Raw genomic sequence first — 18,052 nt, 5'->3', positions numbered from 1 at the left:
AATGAAGGAGTCGATCCCATTTACAATTGCACCCAAAACCATAAGATACCTAGGTATAAATCTAACCAAAGAGGCAAAGGATCTGTACTCAGAAAACTATATGAAAGAAACTATGAAAGAAATTGAGAAAGACACAAAGAAATGGAAAAAATTCCATGTTCGTGGATTGGAGGAACAAATATTGTGAAGATGTCAATGCTACCTAGAACAATCTACACATTCAATGCAATCCCCATCAAAATACCATCCACTTTTTTCAAAGAAATGGAACAAATAATCCTAAAATCTGTGTGGAACCAGAAAAGACCCCGAATAGCCAGAGGAATGTTGAAAAAGAAAAGCAAAGCTGGTGGCATCACAATTCCGGACTTCCAGCTCTATTATAAAGCTGTCATCATCAAGACAGTATGGTACTGGCACAAAAATAGACACATAGATCAATGGAACAGAATAGAGAGCCCAGAAATGGACCCTCAGCTTTATGGTCAACTAATCTTTGACAAAGCAGCAAAGAAGGTCCAATGGAAAAAAGACAGTCTCTTCAACAAATGGTGTTGGGAAAACTGGACAGCCACATGCAGAAGAATGAAACTGGACCATTTCCTTACACTACACACAAAAATAGACTCCAAATGGTTGAAAGACCTCAATGTGAGACAGGAGTCCATCAACATCCTAAAGGAGAACACAGGCAGCAACCTCTTCGCCCTCAACCACAGCAACTTCTTCCTAGAAACATCGCCAAAGGCAAGGGAAGCAAGGGCAAAAATGAACTATTGGGACTTCATCAAGATAAAAAGCTTTTGCATAGCAAAAGAAACAGTCAACAAAACCAAAAGACAACCGACAGAATGGGAGAAGATATTTGCAAATGACATATCAGATAAAGGGCTAGTATCCAAAATCTATAAAGAACTTATCAAACTCAACACCCAAAAAACAAATGATCCAATCAAGAAATAGGCAGAAGACATGAACAGACATTTTTCCAAGGAAGACATCCAAATGGCCAACAGACACATGAAAAAGTGGTGAACATTGCTCAGTATCAGGGAAGTCCAAATCAAAACCTCAATGAGATACCACCTCACACCAGTCAGAATGGCTAAAATTAACAAGTCAGGAAATGACAGATGTTGGTGGGGATGCGGAGAAAGGGGAACCCTCCTACACTGTTGGTGGGAATGCAAGCGGGTGCAGCCACTCTGGAAAACAGTATGGAGGTTCCTCAAAAAGTTGAAAATAGAGCTACCATATGATCCCGCAATTGCACTACTGGGTATTTACCCCAAAGATACAAATGTAGTGATCTGAAGGGGTACGTGCACCCCGATGTTTATAGCAGCAATGTCCACAATATCCAAACTGTGGAAAGAGCCAAGATTTCCATCTACAGATGAATGGATAAAGAAGATGTGGTATAAATATACAATGGAATATTATGCAGCCATCAAAAGGAATGAGATCTTGCCATTTGCAATGATGTGGACAGAACTTGAGGGTGTTATGCTGAGCGAAATAAGTCAGTCAGAGAAAGACATGTATCATATGACCTCACTGATATGAGGAATTTTTAATCTCAGGAAACAAACTGAGGGTTGCTGGAGTAGTGGGGGGTGGGAGGGATGGGGTGGTTGGGTGATAGACATTGGGGAGGGTATGTGCTATGGTGAGCTCTGTGAATTGTGCAAGACTGTTGAATCACAGATCTGTACCTCTGAAACAAATAATGCAATATATGTTAAGAAAAAAAAAAAGAAGAAGAAGATAGCAGGAGGGGAAGAATGAAGGGGGGGAATCGGAGGGGGAGATGAACCATGAGAGACGATAGACTCTGAGAAACAAACTGAGGGTTCTAGAGGGTAGGGGGGTGAGAGGATGGGTTAGCCTAGTGATGGGTATTAAAGAGGACACATTATGCATGGAGCACTGGGTATTATGCACAAACAATGAATCATGGAACACTACATCAAAAACTAATGATGTAATGTATGGTGATTAACATAACAATAAAAAATAAAAATGAATATAGTATTCTGATAAAATCAATAATAATATAAATGTAACAATAGCAACAAGAATAAAAAGAAGTTATAAAATAAATCTACTTGAACTCCACTTTAATATAAATTCAAGAGAAAAAGGGGTTCATTTAATTGTACCTTGCATGAAAAAACCGTGTTGTATCATATATGCTCAGTAAATGCTTATTAAAGAAATCTATTATATATGCCTAACACTAAAAATTTATCTGAAATAATATTTTCTCTTTAAAAGAGACTTCCACTATTAGTATCTCATCCCATATTGTGATGTAAGAAAAAGCAAAGTACATCTGGATTTTATGTTTATTGTGAAAACACTGTAAAAAATCTCTAAGATAATTTTGAAAGGACAAAGAGTAAGCCAATAGGGCCTCCCACTGTTCAAATTGTTTTAATTTGGCATCCAATACTGAAAAATAATTATAACTTACTCAAATAAGAGTATAAAATTATTGTAAGAATAGAATGATAATCAAATAATGAAAATAAACATAAAAAGTACCAAAAAGTCTTAATTAAAATTTAAACATATTAAGACAGAATTATGTTATGATTATATGTATATGCTATAATGCACAGGCGTTGGTTTCTTTTATTAATTATACATCACTTTATATAGTATAAATGCAATTTTTTTCTAGCTAAATGAAGAGATACATGAAACTATAAATAAAACAGCTCATTGAAAGATAAGGGGACGATGGGAAATAAGCCTGGTTTCAGGTATGTGGAATGTAGCAAACGAATGAATGAGCCAAATGTACCAAAATGGAAATGAAATATACAAAGTTAGCTTCTCATATTCTGGGAAATAAAACCTTTTGAGCACTCTGAGACTCTCTGAGTGTCTACTGTTAAGTAGACATACTGATATAATTAGTAAACTGTCCAACACCCTCTATATGACTTGGTAAATTTGGGAAGGAAGTGGACTGGAGACCCAGGCTGGAATAAATGGTATGCACTTGAGACATTTGAGTTCCACATTACAAACACTGACATTACAAAACATAGAATTTCCCTGGTAATTTATGTAAGAATAGCCATCAAACCCTACATGTAAATTAATATGGAAGACTCAAACTTAACTCTTTATTTCCCATAATAAAAATAAGTTGAAAATCACACTCCGGACTTGACAACTCAGAATCATTAAGTCAGTGTTCTATTTCTTGAACCTGGATATATACACATAAGTGTTTCTATATGTCAGTAGGATTTAAATGACTATGAGGATAAAAGGAGTAAGTCAGTGTGCAATAACAGTAGCACATATAACTTTAATCACAGTTCTATAATTTTTTCTAGTGTTGTAATACTTAAGAGGGCTTGGGTATAGAATATGATTTTTTTTAAGATTTATTTATTTGCTCGAGAGTGAGCAAGGGGGATGGGGGCAGAGGGAGAGAATCTTCAAACAGACTCCCCACTGAGCACAGAGCCTGACACAGGGCTTGATCTCATGACCCATGAGATCACGACCTGAGCCAAAACCGAGTCAGATGCTCAACTGACTGAGCTACCTTCTTGTCCTGATATTTATGATTTTTGAGAGATTTGTGTTTTAAATCAATGTTTTTAAAGAATATTTAACTAATAACCTTACCCATAAAAGAGGTCGACAAAGAACAAAGTCAAAGCTAGTAGAAAAAGGAAATAATAAAGATTAGAGCAAAAATAAATGAAATAGACTAAAAAAACAAAACAAAGAAAAAACAAAAACAGTATAAAGGATCAATGAAACCAGGAGCAGGTTCTTTGAAAAGATAAACAAAATTGACAAACCTTTAGCCAGACTCATAAAGAAAAAAAGGAGGACTCAAATAAATAAAATCAGAAATGAAGAAATAACTGACATCACAAAATACAAAGGATTGTAAGAGACTATTATAAAAAATTATACAACAACAAATTGGAAACCTAGGAAAATGAATAAATTCCTAGAACCATATAATCTTCCAAAAGTAAATCAGGAAGATACAGGAAGTTTGAACAGACCAATTACTAGTAATGAAATTTGAATCAGTAAGAATTAAAAAATTCCAACAAACAGAAGTCCAGGACCAGATGGCTTCTTAGGTGAATTCTGCCAAACATTTAAAGAAGAGTTAATACTTATTCTTCTCAAACTATTCCAAGAAAATAGAAGAGAAAGGAAATTTTCCAAATTCATTATATGAGGCCACCATTACACTAATACCAAAACCAGACAAAGACATGACAAAAAAAGAAAACTACAGGCCAATGTCTTCGATGAACATGTATGCAAAAATTCTCAACAAAATATTAGCAAACTGAATTCAACAATACTTCAAAAAAATCATTCACCATGATCAAGTGAGATTTACTCCAGTGTTACAAGGGTGGTTCAGTATTCACAAGTCCATCAATGTAATATATCACATTAACAAGAGAAGAGATAAAAACCTTATGACCATTTCAATAGGTAACAACAACAACAACAAAAAGATTTGACAAAATTCAACATCTATTCATGATAAAATTCTCCACAAAGTTCATTTAGAGGTAACATACCTCAACATAATAAAGGCCCAGTTTATTTTTTTCTATTTTTGTGTAAAAGGTTCTTTAAAAAAAATTTCTTTCTTGAAAGAAAGAGAGATTAACTGGTAAAATAATGATTTATCAATCTTGTGACCCTACCTAAAGTTGGTAATCTCTGGAGTTCACTAATCCTCAATTTCAAACATTAAAACCATTTTTGATATCTTCTTTTTCTCTGATTCTTTAAAATTTAACAATTATCTTTTTATACAGATAAAGTCAATGAAATCTGTATTGAGTTAACAATTTGTCTATATCTGCTATAGCTACAGGTACTGGGCTCTGGATCATAACCCAAGATGTCTGAGATGTATTGTTGAAAATCTTACACTAAGTAGGCCAACACTATTTGGACTATTTTATGCAAAGCAATTGCTACAGTGAGATTCATGATCATTTCAATTGTCTAACACTGTATTTATTTTCAGTCTCAGTAACATTAATGGAGTTCATTGCTTTTAATGATGTGAGGGAAATTAATTAAGCAATTTATGTTAGTCCCGCAGAGAAAATAACCTCATTAAGAAAATGCCATAGGGTAAATACGGCAAAATATAAAGTGAAGAAAATCAGAGCATAGAAATGTTGATTAAGACACACTTGAAGATTGATTGTGAGCTATACAAGGCATAATTCCACCATAGCCAAGGAGAAAATAGTATCGTATTTTAAAAAAATGTATTGTAGAAATATTAGAGTTATACTAGGATGTATCTCTTGATATTTTAAATAATTTTTGCATCATCACAAAACTCTACAGACTCTCATAGCATCTTATTCTACACTCTGCTGAATTTCAGCTATGGTTAATATTTAAGAGTTCTATAAAAATGGATAAGAAGAGATGTTCAGTAACAGATAAGATGTTTGTTAATGATAGTTAGCAATTGATGTTGACAAATTTCTTGCTATTTCAGGAAGAAAAAAAAAGAAAAAAGATCAAAGGTCATCCTGGTAATATCACCTCATGAAGTACAATAATAAAGGGCTAAACTACAACACTGATACAGTTTCATACACTTGTTACTACATATAGTCTGTCTTATAGAATTATCTAGGCCCACTTCTCACCCAGAGAGATTAAATACTTCATTTAGTTAATCTTGTAGAATATGTTAAACAATATGCTTATCTGCTCTTCTATACTTTATGGTAAACATGTTTATCCATTTATTTGACAGATACCTCAAAATATATTTAAAATGCTTCTTTAGGGCGCCTGGGTGGCTCAGTCGTTAAGCATCTGCCTTCGGCTCAGGTCATGATCCCAGGGTCCTGGGATCGAGTCCCACATCGGGCTCCCTGCTCAGTGGGGAGTCTGTTCCCTCTGCCTCTGCCTGCCGCTCTGCCCACTTGTGATCTATCTATCTCTCTGTCAAGTAAATAAAATCTTAAAATAAATAAATAAATAAATAAAATGCTTCTTTAATATGATTATGATGATTGAAATAATGACAACAACCTCACTATTTTGAAATCTCATCCTTAGTGAGGACTCGTTCTACATTTGGTGTGTTGGTTAAAACTTGTGCAGTTAAAATCATCCTTTTAATATATTTAAATCAACCAATTAAATCTACATGATTTGTGTTAATCATTTATAGTAATTTTAGGATAATGATAATTACTAACATATATCAGTGCTTACTCTGTACTAGACCTTATTCTAAGAACTTTATGTATACTTTATGCATATTTACTTAATCTTCAATATAACTTAGTAGTTAGTTACCATTATGTTTATTCATATTTTATGAATAATTAAAATTCTCTGGATATAAATGAGAATGTAAATAACAACAGAAAATAACTACATGTAATTATATGTATAGTCACAAAGGCCATGTCATGAATATCATTCTTTATCCTAAGAGTAATAAAAGCCATAGTTTTATGCTTGGTGGATGACATAAAGTTAACTTTCAAAGCATTATGCCTGTCTCCTAGGAAAAACAGATTGTGAGTAGCCCTCTATACAAACTGTCTTAGTGGCCCAGGGAGAGGTAGTAGTAATAGGGACTAGAGAGGAAATCAGCATGGAAAAGTGTGGGGATTCAAGATATTAGGACTTACTGATGGACGGTATATGTAGTGTTTGTGTACTTACATGCGTTACCTACCATGGAACTTTGTTAGGATGGAAAAATGGCTGTATGAAGGACATTCCTCAAAAACATTTAAAGTAAATGAACAAATCACTGCAACTTGGGGCAGATGTTTACAGTTAAGGCAAACAGTAAACATGCCAAAAGTCTTAGAGGACAAAATTGAGAGAGAGTTCCTTTGGGTAATTTGGCTATTGAAGACATTGTGTATACCAGGGAATTTAGAAATCCATGCATATGTCCAGGTCAAGATGCATACACTCAGAGAGACCTGAGAAGTCCTTAAGTTTCACATCTGGTTGATCATTAGGCTCAGTGAAAGCAATGAGCCTGAGGCAGTTTTACATGGCCAGGCTAAGCACTGAAGGAGTGCCCCAACTCAGGGCCCATTTGCAAATACCGCGAGTATTTCTCTCATTTTCTTTTTCTTTCTTTCTCTTTCATTTTCTGTTTTCTTTTGGCTCCAGTTGTCAAAGGGAGTGTCTGTCAAAACACTAGCTGACCACAAGCTACAGGAACAGAAATTTCAAAGACTATATGCAACAAAGAATGCAGACATTACAACAACAGCAACAAAAAACCCAAAACATCAAAATTGTAAAAAAGACAAACCAGCAAAAGAGAGGGACTAATCATGTATAATGAATCCTTAAGGAGATTAACAGCATTTTTTTTTTTTTTTCCAGCAGAAACCACGGAGGCTAGAGGTAGTGGGAGATGTATGTGAAGTCCTGAAAGAATAAAGATTGACAGCCAAGAATTTATGTCTTGCAAATATTCTACATCAGAATTGGAGAAATTAAGACATTTTCAGATAAACAAGTGCTGAGTGAGTTTGTTATCATTAGACCTGCTTTATAAGAAATGCTGAAGGGAATCCTTCAGGAATAGGTGAAAGAATACTAGGGAGTAACTTGAAGGCAAATGAATAAATAAAGAATACTAGTAAAAGTAACTGAATAGGTAAATTCAAAAGGCAGTCTTATTGCATTTTTGGTTTATAACTCCTCTTTTTTTCCCACATATTTGAAAAAAAAAACAAAAACATAAATGCACTGAACAGTATTTATAAATCTATATTAATGGGCACACAATGCATAAAGGTGTAATTGTTGACGGTACAAAGGGGAAGGAAGGAGCTATATATAGAACCAAAGTTTGTGTATATTATGAAGCTAAGGTGGTACTAATTCAAAATAGATGTTATAACTTTAAGAAATCAAATGTAATCCCCAAGGTAAGCACTGAAAAAATAGCCAGAAATGTTCAGAAACTAAATCAGAAAGTAACTGAAATAATACATTACAAAAAGTTAATTAAAAATATAGAAAGACCAAAATAGAAGAACTGAGGAACAAAGAAATAGAAAAAATAACAAAATGGCATAAGATTTTTTCATTTATAATTACTTTAAATATAAATGGATTAATTTATCTTATTAAAAGGCAAATATCAGCAGAATGGATTTAAACCAAAACTTTAAAAAAGTAAAAAATAAAGGAAAATGATCCAACTCTATGCTATCTATAGGAGACTGACTTAAATCCAAAGATACAAATAGGTTGAAAATGACAGGATGGATGGAATAAGATATTCCATGTAAATGGTAACCAAAAGAGAGCTGAGTGGCACACTAATACCAGACAAGATAGATTTCAAAGTAAAAACCTTTACAAGAGACAAAAGATAATATATAGTGATAAGAAGATCAATTCATTAAGAAGATATAATAATTATGAACATATGTGCATCAAACAAGAGTCACAGAACATATTAAGTAAAAATTGACACACTTAAAGGGAGAAATAGTTTTATAATAGCAATTGGATATGCAATATCTCAAGGACAGACCATATGTTGGACCACAAAACAATTCTCAATAAAGTTAAACAGATAGACATTGTGTCAAGTATTTTCTCTGACCAAGCATGGAATAAAACCAGAAATCAATGCCAAAGACATCACAAGAAAACCACAGACAAATAATACTGGTAAATATAGTTACAAAAATCCTCAACAAAATGCTAACAAACCAAAGTTACCATCCTATTAAAAGAATTATGTATCTTGATCTAGTGAGATTTATCTGAGGAATGCAAGGGTGGTTCAACAAAGAAACATCAACCAATGTAATATACCACATTAGTAGACTGAAGGAAAAAACAACAAAATATGAAGCATGATTGTCTTAGACTTCTGTGTAAAATAGAATCAATACAATATACATAAGAGATATATTATAAGGATTGACTCACATGGTTATGGAGGCCAGGAAGTCCCACATCTGCCATCAGGCTGGAGAACCAGGGAAGGCAGTGGTATAATTCAGTCTGAATCTGAAGTCCTGAGAATTGGGAGATGATGGACAGCTGACCGTGTAAGCACCAGTCTGACCAGTCTGAGTTTGAATACCCAGGAATTAGGAGTGCCAATGTCTGAAGATAGGACAAGATAGATGTCTCAGCCTAAGAATGAGTGAATTCGGGGCACCTGGGTGGCTCAGTCATTAAGCATCTGCCTTCGGCTCAGGTCATGGTCCCAGGGTCTTGGGATCAAGCCTCACATTGGGCTCCCTGCTCAGCAAAGAGCCTGCTTCTCCCTCTCCCACTCTCCCTGCTTGTGTCCCCTCTCTAGCTGTGTCTCTCTCTGTCAAATAAATAAATAAAATCTTAAAAAAAAAAAAAGAATGAGTGAATTCATCGTTCCCCTCACCCTTTTGTTCTATCAGGACTTCAACAGACTGGAAAATGCCCACCCACATTACTGAAGGTGATATTCTTTACTCAGTCCATTGAGTCAGATGCTAATTTCTTCCAGAGACACACTGCCAGACATATCCAAAAAGAGTGTTTACCTCCTATCTGTGCATTGTTTAGCACAATCAAGGTAACACAAAAAATTAACCATCACAAGAATGATCTCAATTGATGCAGAAATATCATTTGAAAAAATCCAATACGCATTCATAATAAAAATATTCAACAAACTTGGAATAGAAGGAAAATTCTTCCCTGATAAAGGACATTTATAGAAAGCCTGTATCTACTATTTCTCCATGTTGAAAACTGAAAGCTTCACTAAGATCAGGAAAAAGATAAGAATGCCCACTTTCACCACTTCTATTCACCATTGTACTGGTAGTTTAGCCAGAGAAATTCAGCAGGAAGAAGAAATAAAAGGCATCAGAATCAGAAAGGAGAAAGTAAAACCAAATGCAGATAACATAATTTGATATATATAAAATCCTAAGAATCCACAAAAAGACCTATTAGAGCTAATAAGAAAATTCAGCAAAGTACAACACACATGATTAACACACAAATATTAGTTGTATTTTTGTACACTAGCCATGGACAATTCAAAAAGGAAATTAATAAAATGATTCTATTCATAGTAACATCCGAAAAACTAAAATACCTAGGACTAAACCAGGCTAGTAAAGGATTCATACAGTTAAAACTACAAAATATTGCTGAAAGAAATTAAAGTCAATCTAAATAAACAAAAACCATGGATCAGAAGACTTAGTATTGTTAAGGTAGCAATAGTACCCAAAGATATCTACAAATGAAATGATATGAATCCCTATTAAAATTTCAACAGGCTTTTTTTTTTTTTTCAGAAATGGAAAAGCTAATTCTCAAATTTATATGAAATTGCAGGGGGCTCCTAAGATGAAACTATCTAGAAAAAGAAGAAAAAGGGGGAGGACTCATTCTTTCACCAAAATTTACTACAAAGCTAAGTTATCAAAGCATGTGTTATTGGCATAAAATAGGCATACAAACCAATGGAATAGAATTGGGAGTCCAGAAATAAATCCATGCATTTATGGCCAATTCAACAATGGTTCCAAAAGTATTCAATGAGTTAAAAATAGTCTTTCCAACAAATTGTGCTGGGACAATTGAATATCCAGAGAAGAATTAAGTCGGACCCCTATCTCACAGCATATACAACATTTAACTCAAAATGGATCATAGACATAAATGTATCAGGTAAAACTATGAAATTCTTAGAGAAAACAAGAGAAAACCTTCATGACCTGGGGTTTGGCAACAGATTCTTAGATATGACACCAACTGGTCAAGCTTAACATGTACAAGCCTTTTTTAGGGGAATGATGAAACTATTCTCAAAGTTGATATAAATGATAACTACACAACATTGTGAATGTCTTAAATGTCACTGAATTTGACCCATTGAGATGGTTACATTTATGTTAAATAAATTTCACCTCAATACCAAAAAAAAAAAAAAAAAAAGTAGTTAATCCAATCTGGGTCATAAGAATAGAACAGGAAATGCTTTACTTAGAAGATATGTCTTAAGCTGAGGCCTGAAAAATGAGATGTGTAGTAAAGTATAGGAGATGGGAAGGGAAGAGAAAGTGCAAGTGGGAAGATGATGGTTTAAAGATTTCCAGTCGGAGCGCCTGGGTGGCTCAGTTGGTTGGGCGGCTGCCTTTGGCTCAGGTCATGATCCTGGAGTCCCAGGATCGAGTCCCGCATCAGGCTCCCTGCTCGGCGGGGGGCTCTGCTTCTCCCTCTGACCCTCCTTCCTCTCATGCTCTCTCTCTGTCTCATTCTCTCTCTCGAATAAATAAATAAAATCTTTAAAAGAAAAAAAAAGATTTCCAGTCAAGAGGTCACCATGAGAAAATACAGAGGTCAGAATCAACATATAGTGTCAGAAAAGAGCAAATCAATCTTAGGGCAAAATAAGCAATTGTGAAAAGACCAAGAGGTCTTCTTTACATGCAGAAGAGCCTGGATCTACCTTTAATATTTAGAAGTTACTGAGTCATTGGTATAAGGAAAAAACATGGTCAAATTTGCCTTTCGATAAAGTTACTAAGGAAACAGAGTGGCTAGTATATTAGAAAGGAGCAAGATTAGAGATAATGAGAATGATTTCATTAGTTTGTGTGAGAGACACAATGATGAAGGCCTAAACTATACTAGCAACTGTGGAGATTTTTCTCAATATTTGATCATGGGAGTCATCTGATGAATGTAATGTTTTAGAAGGATTTAGCTGGCAGGGGGATGAATTTGAAGCTAGAGGCGAAGAGACTATTACGATGTTTTGAGATTGGGATATGAATTAGTGTGATGGAAATAAAGAGAAAAGGACACACATAAAGGATATTTCAAGGGAAGAAATAGCGCTGGTAACTGGGTATATGAGCAATGAGGTAAATGAAAAGTCAACTACTCCTTCAAAATTGCTAGTTTTTAAAACAAGAAAAATGATGATAAATTTAATATGGAATGGAAGTCAAATTTTAATTGTGTGATCTAAGGGATGTACATGTTCCCATTATTTCTATTCCAACTTTAAAATCAAACACAATGCTGTGAAAAAAAGTAATGTCTTTAGATCTTAAATGAGTGATCTTGAGCAAGTTGCTTTCCTCTGGGCTTCTTTTCATCTACAAAATAGTTTCAAAATTAAAATTTCTGTCTTTCAGAGATGAGAGGATGAAGGGTCATGTTAGTAAGATGTGCATAACAAATACAATAATAAGTGCTAGCTACAACAAATGGCATGATGATGATGATGATGATGATGATGAAGAATTATGCCAAAAGAGCTAGTATTTAGGATTTAGAAACAGAAATACTGCTGTAAAATATTTGTAGCAGGAAAAATTCTCATATATTTGCCCTTGAATCAGTTCATTCTTTTTACTCAAGGATACTTCCTCAGTTATCATATTTTTTGTCATTTTTAGAATTTTTTTCAGTTCCTAAGTATTATGCTCTTAAGGAGTCTTTGCCAGGAATACTAACAGAATTTACGTTACTATTTATGATCAAGTTATCAAATATTTTAATTTTATCAACCTTATTCTAAGTCCCCTATGTTGGATAAGACAATGAAATTTGAGGTGATATTCAACCACCCTTGTTCATATGTAGGCTGTTAATAGTATGTAAATGCAAGGTACTCATTTATATTTAGAGCTTCATTGGTAGTAAAAATAGAATTTTACATGTTCATTGAAAGGACTATAACCTAATAGGGAAGAAGACCCCATATTATATGACAAGTCATATTTTGAAATGACAGTAGTAATACAATGAATTCTAATTCATTAAAATTAAAAGTAATAACAACCAGTGATCATTATAACAATTTAATATAAAGGCTAAGATGTACATGTTTTATATAGCCTTGCATTTCAGATGCTTAACAAAGATTTGATTACCATAATAAAATTCATTTCTTTCTCCCAGAGAAAAAGATAAGAACTAGAAAGGATACGTAGTATACTTATAGTCAATTGCAAAGTACTACATTAAAATCAAATATTTGGCTTTGGCATATTAAGCTCCCTGGATACTGTGTGATGACCTTTAAGACAAATCCAAAAACTACTTGAAGATTTTACTTTAAATTAAATTCAAAACAGAATATCACCAATGTGTTATTGCTTCCAAATTTCACTGGTCATGTATCCTAGATGGAAAATATGTTACAGAATAAAAAGTTTCATCTTAATCTTCCATATTTTGTATAAAAAATAAAACATAATCTTTCAAGCTTAAAGTTGTATGTTTAAAGGTAACATTTAGTATTTTCAGTGATAAAGATCAAATTGCAAACATACCCCCTGCCTGAGCATTTCTCTGGTAATAGAGAAGAATGACTGCCATGAATGTCATATTCTTCAGAAGAAAATCTGATTCTAATATGGGGGCAATTTATTTTCACCAATCAAGTCAGAAAAATTTTAAATGTGTGGAGAATATATTACTAAAAAAACTAGTTTAAATCAAGACTTATAATGCAATAAAATACATTGGATTTTTTGCATATTATTGTTTAAATTTCTTATTTATAATCTATAACCAGAAGGCAAAAATGATATTAATGAATTTCAGAACAATTCTGTTTGCTGGCATGTTTTATTATATCCACCCCAAGTTGATAGATGACGCTAGTGTCAATTTAAAATCAAATTAAGGAGATATACAGTGGCCACCTCATTATTTCTACATATAATCTTCCTTTGCTTTGCATAAATCAAACACTGTTAGGACTAATTGAAATTTTATTTGTACATAACTGCTGCAAGATTACAATATTAATACACTGTTTTAATTTTGTTGAAATGATTAATAATCAATACGAATGTTGAACATGCATTTCAATTTTTCTGTAAGGATGTGTGTGTGTGTGTGTGTGTGTGTGTGTGTGTATCCCTGCTAAAAATTTAGAAATATGAAAGAAATACAGATGACCTTGGGAAATGTCAGCTACATTTTAAGATTTAAAAATAACTATGATTTACATATTAAGGGCTCTAGTGGAAAAGGTGGACTTTTCAAGGTCAGATAAGTAATTTTAACAGAGAAGAAAATGATAACAAATAACCAAGTGGAAATGCTAGGAAAAAAAAAACAAAACCAGAAACAAGAAGGAAGTCAATGGACTCATAACAGTCTAATATATATAATTAAAATCCCAGAATAAAAGAAAGAAAAGGACAAAATGTTTACAAAAATGGATACCTTTTACAAAATTAATAACACAAAACTCACAGAACCAGAAGCTCAGATAACTTCAAACACTATTGAAAAAACAAACAAAACACCTAGGCATATCTAGGGATATCATATATAAACTGCTCACAATTCAAGTAAAAGGGAAAATCTTTAAGACAGTCATAGAAACAAAACACATTTCATACAGATAAATAAAAAGAAAGATTACAGTAGATTTTTCCTTTACCAATGATATATGAAGGAGTGTGGTGCCAGCAGACTTGGATTATAGGAAATACCAGTGAAGGTTCTTTAGGCAGTGAAAATTGTTTAAGAGACAGAAGCCTCGATCTGTACAAAAAAATAAAGAGTGCCAGAAGTGGAGTAAGTGGAGGTAACTACAAATTTCATGTTTTTTTTTCTTAATTTTCATTTCATGTAAAGATAATTGACTCTCTAGAGTAAAATAGTCATGCTTTAGTGTGTATTTATAGCATAGGCATAATTAAAATGTGTATCAAGAACAGTACAAATGTTGTAAGGAAAGAATTAAAAATATATTGTAAATTGCTTAAATTACAATGAAGTAGTGGTATAAGGTTATGAGGGTAGACTGTGATTAATCAAGAAGTAAATGTTAAAGAAACCACTAAAAACTTTAAAAAAGAATAATAAGATTATGGGAATTAAAATAAAATGCTAAAAGTTAGAAGTAGCTAATGAAAATGAGGGCAGAGAAAGAGAGGAAAACTCCAACAATGAACTGATGGAACAAATAGAAAATAGCTAGCCAGATGGTAGACTTTAATCCAATGACATCTGCATTAAAATAATTGTAATAGATTATGAAAACCTGTTAAAACACAGGAATCATCAGATTAAAATAATTAAAGAAGTTAAGCCTAACAACATGCATCTACACACACACACAACACAACATACACTTCGAATATAAAAGGGGTTAGTATAAAAAGATGGAAAATTATATACTAAGCAAAAATAATCAAGAGAAAGTGGAAATAGTTATATTAATATCAGATTAAATGGATTTAAGCACAGAAATATTCCCAAAGATGAAGAACAGTAGATGATGATAAAGATATCAATTATCCAAAACCAATAGAGCTTCAGATAACTTGTAACGATAAAGAACATCTGAAAATTAATATCAACCAACCTGATCTAATTGATATTTATAGAGTCCACTAAGAACACAGTAAGTATTCCTTCAAGTGCACATGGAGCATTCCCTAAGATAAAACCATGTTCTGCTCCATAAAACAAACCTTCACAAATTTAAGAGTTGGAATAATTGAATGTATGTCCTAGGCTAATAACAGAATTAAATGCAAAATTAACAAAAAAGAAATTACTCACATTTGGAAATTAAAACAAATAATGAATGAATCAACAAGGACATTCTAAGAAAATTATAAAACATTTTCATTTAATAAAAAATAAACATATATATTAAAATTTTGGTAATACAACTAAAGTAATATTTAGAGGAATATCTATGCCATTAAATACTTGTATAAGTGAAGAATAAAGATCTCAAATCTTTGATGTGGCTTAAGCCTCCAGCTTAAGAAATTAAAAAAAAAATACAGTAATAAATTAATCCAAAACAAGTATAAAGAAGAAAAGAATAAAGAACAGAAATCGAGAAAATTGACAACTGAAAAATCATGGAGAAAATAAATGAAACACAATCTGTGTGTTTGAAAATATCAACAACATTGATAAAACTGACTGTAAAAAAAAGAAGGCACACATTGCCAAGTATTGGAAAAAACAGGGAGAACATTAACACAGACCCCAAGGACAAGAATATGGTACAAATCCCATGACAAAAACCTTAGATGAATTGCTTGATAAAACAAACTGACATGGCTCACTCAAGAAGAAATAAAAAGGCTAACTTGTCCTATATCTTATAAAGAAACTGAATTTATAGTTAAAGTCTTTCCAACAAAGAAAAATGCAGACCCATATAACTGCTACCAAACATTTAAGGAAAAACAGTAACAATTCTACACAACCTGTTCAAAATAAGAAAGATAACAGAACACTCCTTAATTTATTGTATGAAGTTGGTATTACTCTGATGCCAAAAATAGACAGAAACTTGACAGAAAAAGAATTCTACAGACTAAAGTTCTTCAATAATATGTTAGCTAATTGCATCCAGCAATATATAAATATAGTAACACATTATAACTAAGTAGGTTTAACCTAAGTGTTAAGTATAGCCCTAGTCTATACTTTATCTACCTCTGTTGCACTGAAATATCTCCATCAACTACCAAGATCTTATGAACATTTCCCTGTGATCAAATGACAAAGAAGACAAATTTTAGGATTGGTTTAGAAACAGTTCAACATGATATGTTAATGCAATCCAAAAATTCACTACTGCCATGCTAAAGCTCCATTCAAGGAGGGCTTTAGTAATCAATGGTGAGAGAAGAACTCTTAGTCAAAAGACTTTTGAGCAGTACCTTGCAGGTCTACTTTCTGTGGAGGGAATATTGGCTTGAAGTAAGGATATATATATAGCTAACTGATCAAGAGCCTGGGAGGGTGGAATTAGGGAAATTAGGAACTAAGAGGTCTGGGAAAGAAATGTACAAATGGACTCATGGGAGAGAGCATTATGTGTGAAACTCTTTGTCTCATGTCAAAACCCACAAGAGAGTGTAGAGGAGGCACTAAGAAACTGGGTGGACAGGATGACTTGAGATGGAAGCCAGAAAAATCCTGCCCACACCCACCATAATGGAATAAATAACAGAGCAGCCATCATACTACAATTGAGACCACCAAGGTTGGGACCAAAAATGTCTGCTCTTCCAACAATGGAGACCAAAGCTGGGCCCTTGATGTATACCATCCCAGATGAAGACCACATAAGCCACTTGATGTCAAGTTGAATATACTGTACCTCTTTCACCAAGGGGAGGAAAACCACTCATCTTTACTGGAATTGACATGAGTTATAAACATTTGTCTCCCCTATTCACAGTGCTTCAGGCAGCATCACTATCTCATAGTTTTCAAATCCTGATTTATAAGCATGGATTTTGGTATCTAGCATTTTATGTAAGGGAGGTGTGGCATTCAGAACCTCCGGTCCTGTAATATTCCTCATCGCCTTAGAACAGCTTCATAAAACATTAGAATAAGTTATTAATGGATCAAGTAAGAACCCAGCTACAGAACTAAGACTGTAATTTGAGGGCTCTGACTTTCAAGTTGTTGAAACAATGGTTAATGTCAATTGCTGTGTCCCAAATCGCTTTAGATGGGTCTAGAAACTGAAGGTAGAAGGAGGAGTGGCCTCTCTTACTACCATTCCAGTGGCTCACAGATTTTGTGTCTCCTGTCCCCACAACTTCAGTGTATTCTGGCTTAGAGAACCAGTTTCCTGGGTTCTGGCATCTTAACCAGAAGGCAAATAAAGGATTATGATAAATTTAAAACTATGACTTCCACTTATCAATTTAATGAAATTTTAATCAAAGGAACTTGGAAGATTCACTGAGCCATCTTTTGTTGATTCCGTATCTGGTGGTAAAAGAGTAAATTTTCAACAGCAACCTGATAAAGAGAAGGAAAACCAAGGGCTTACACTCCTTAGAAATGAAAGTTTGGGCTACTTATGAGATAAGTTGAAGTGTTGGCTGACAGTGAGGGAAACACGGAATGGGTGGGAAAGGAGGGAGATGATGAATATCAATCACAGGCCCAGATTCAGCTGTAAAGGAAAAGACTATAGTTTGTCATTCACAATCTTCTGGATATTAAGTTTTTTTACGATATTGGGACAACCATCACCTTGAAG

General features: G+C 33.6%; 1 pseudogene; it reads right to left on the bottom strand.

The window, feature by feature from the left end:
• Positions 1-17,359, bottom strand: part of LOC118518175 (small ribosomal subunit protein eS21 pseudogene) — a 31,406-nt pseudogene extending 14,047 nt beyond the window's left edge.
• Between the last annotated feature and the right edge of the window lie 693 nt (positions 17,360-18,052).

Source organism: Halichoerus grypus, chromosome 12, assembly GCF_964656455.1.
Source record: "Halichoerus grypus chromosome 12, mHalGry1.hap1.1, whole genome shotgun sequence".
NCBI classification, from domain to species: domain Eukaryota; kingdom Metazoa; phylum Chordata; class Mammalia; order Carnivora; family Phocidae; genus Halichoerus; species Halichoerus grypus.
The sequence above is the reverse complement of the archived record's forward strand: the minus strand, read 5'-3'. Positions and strand labels throughout refer to the sequence as shown.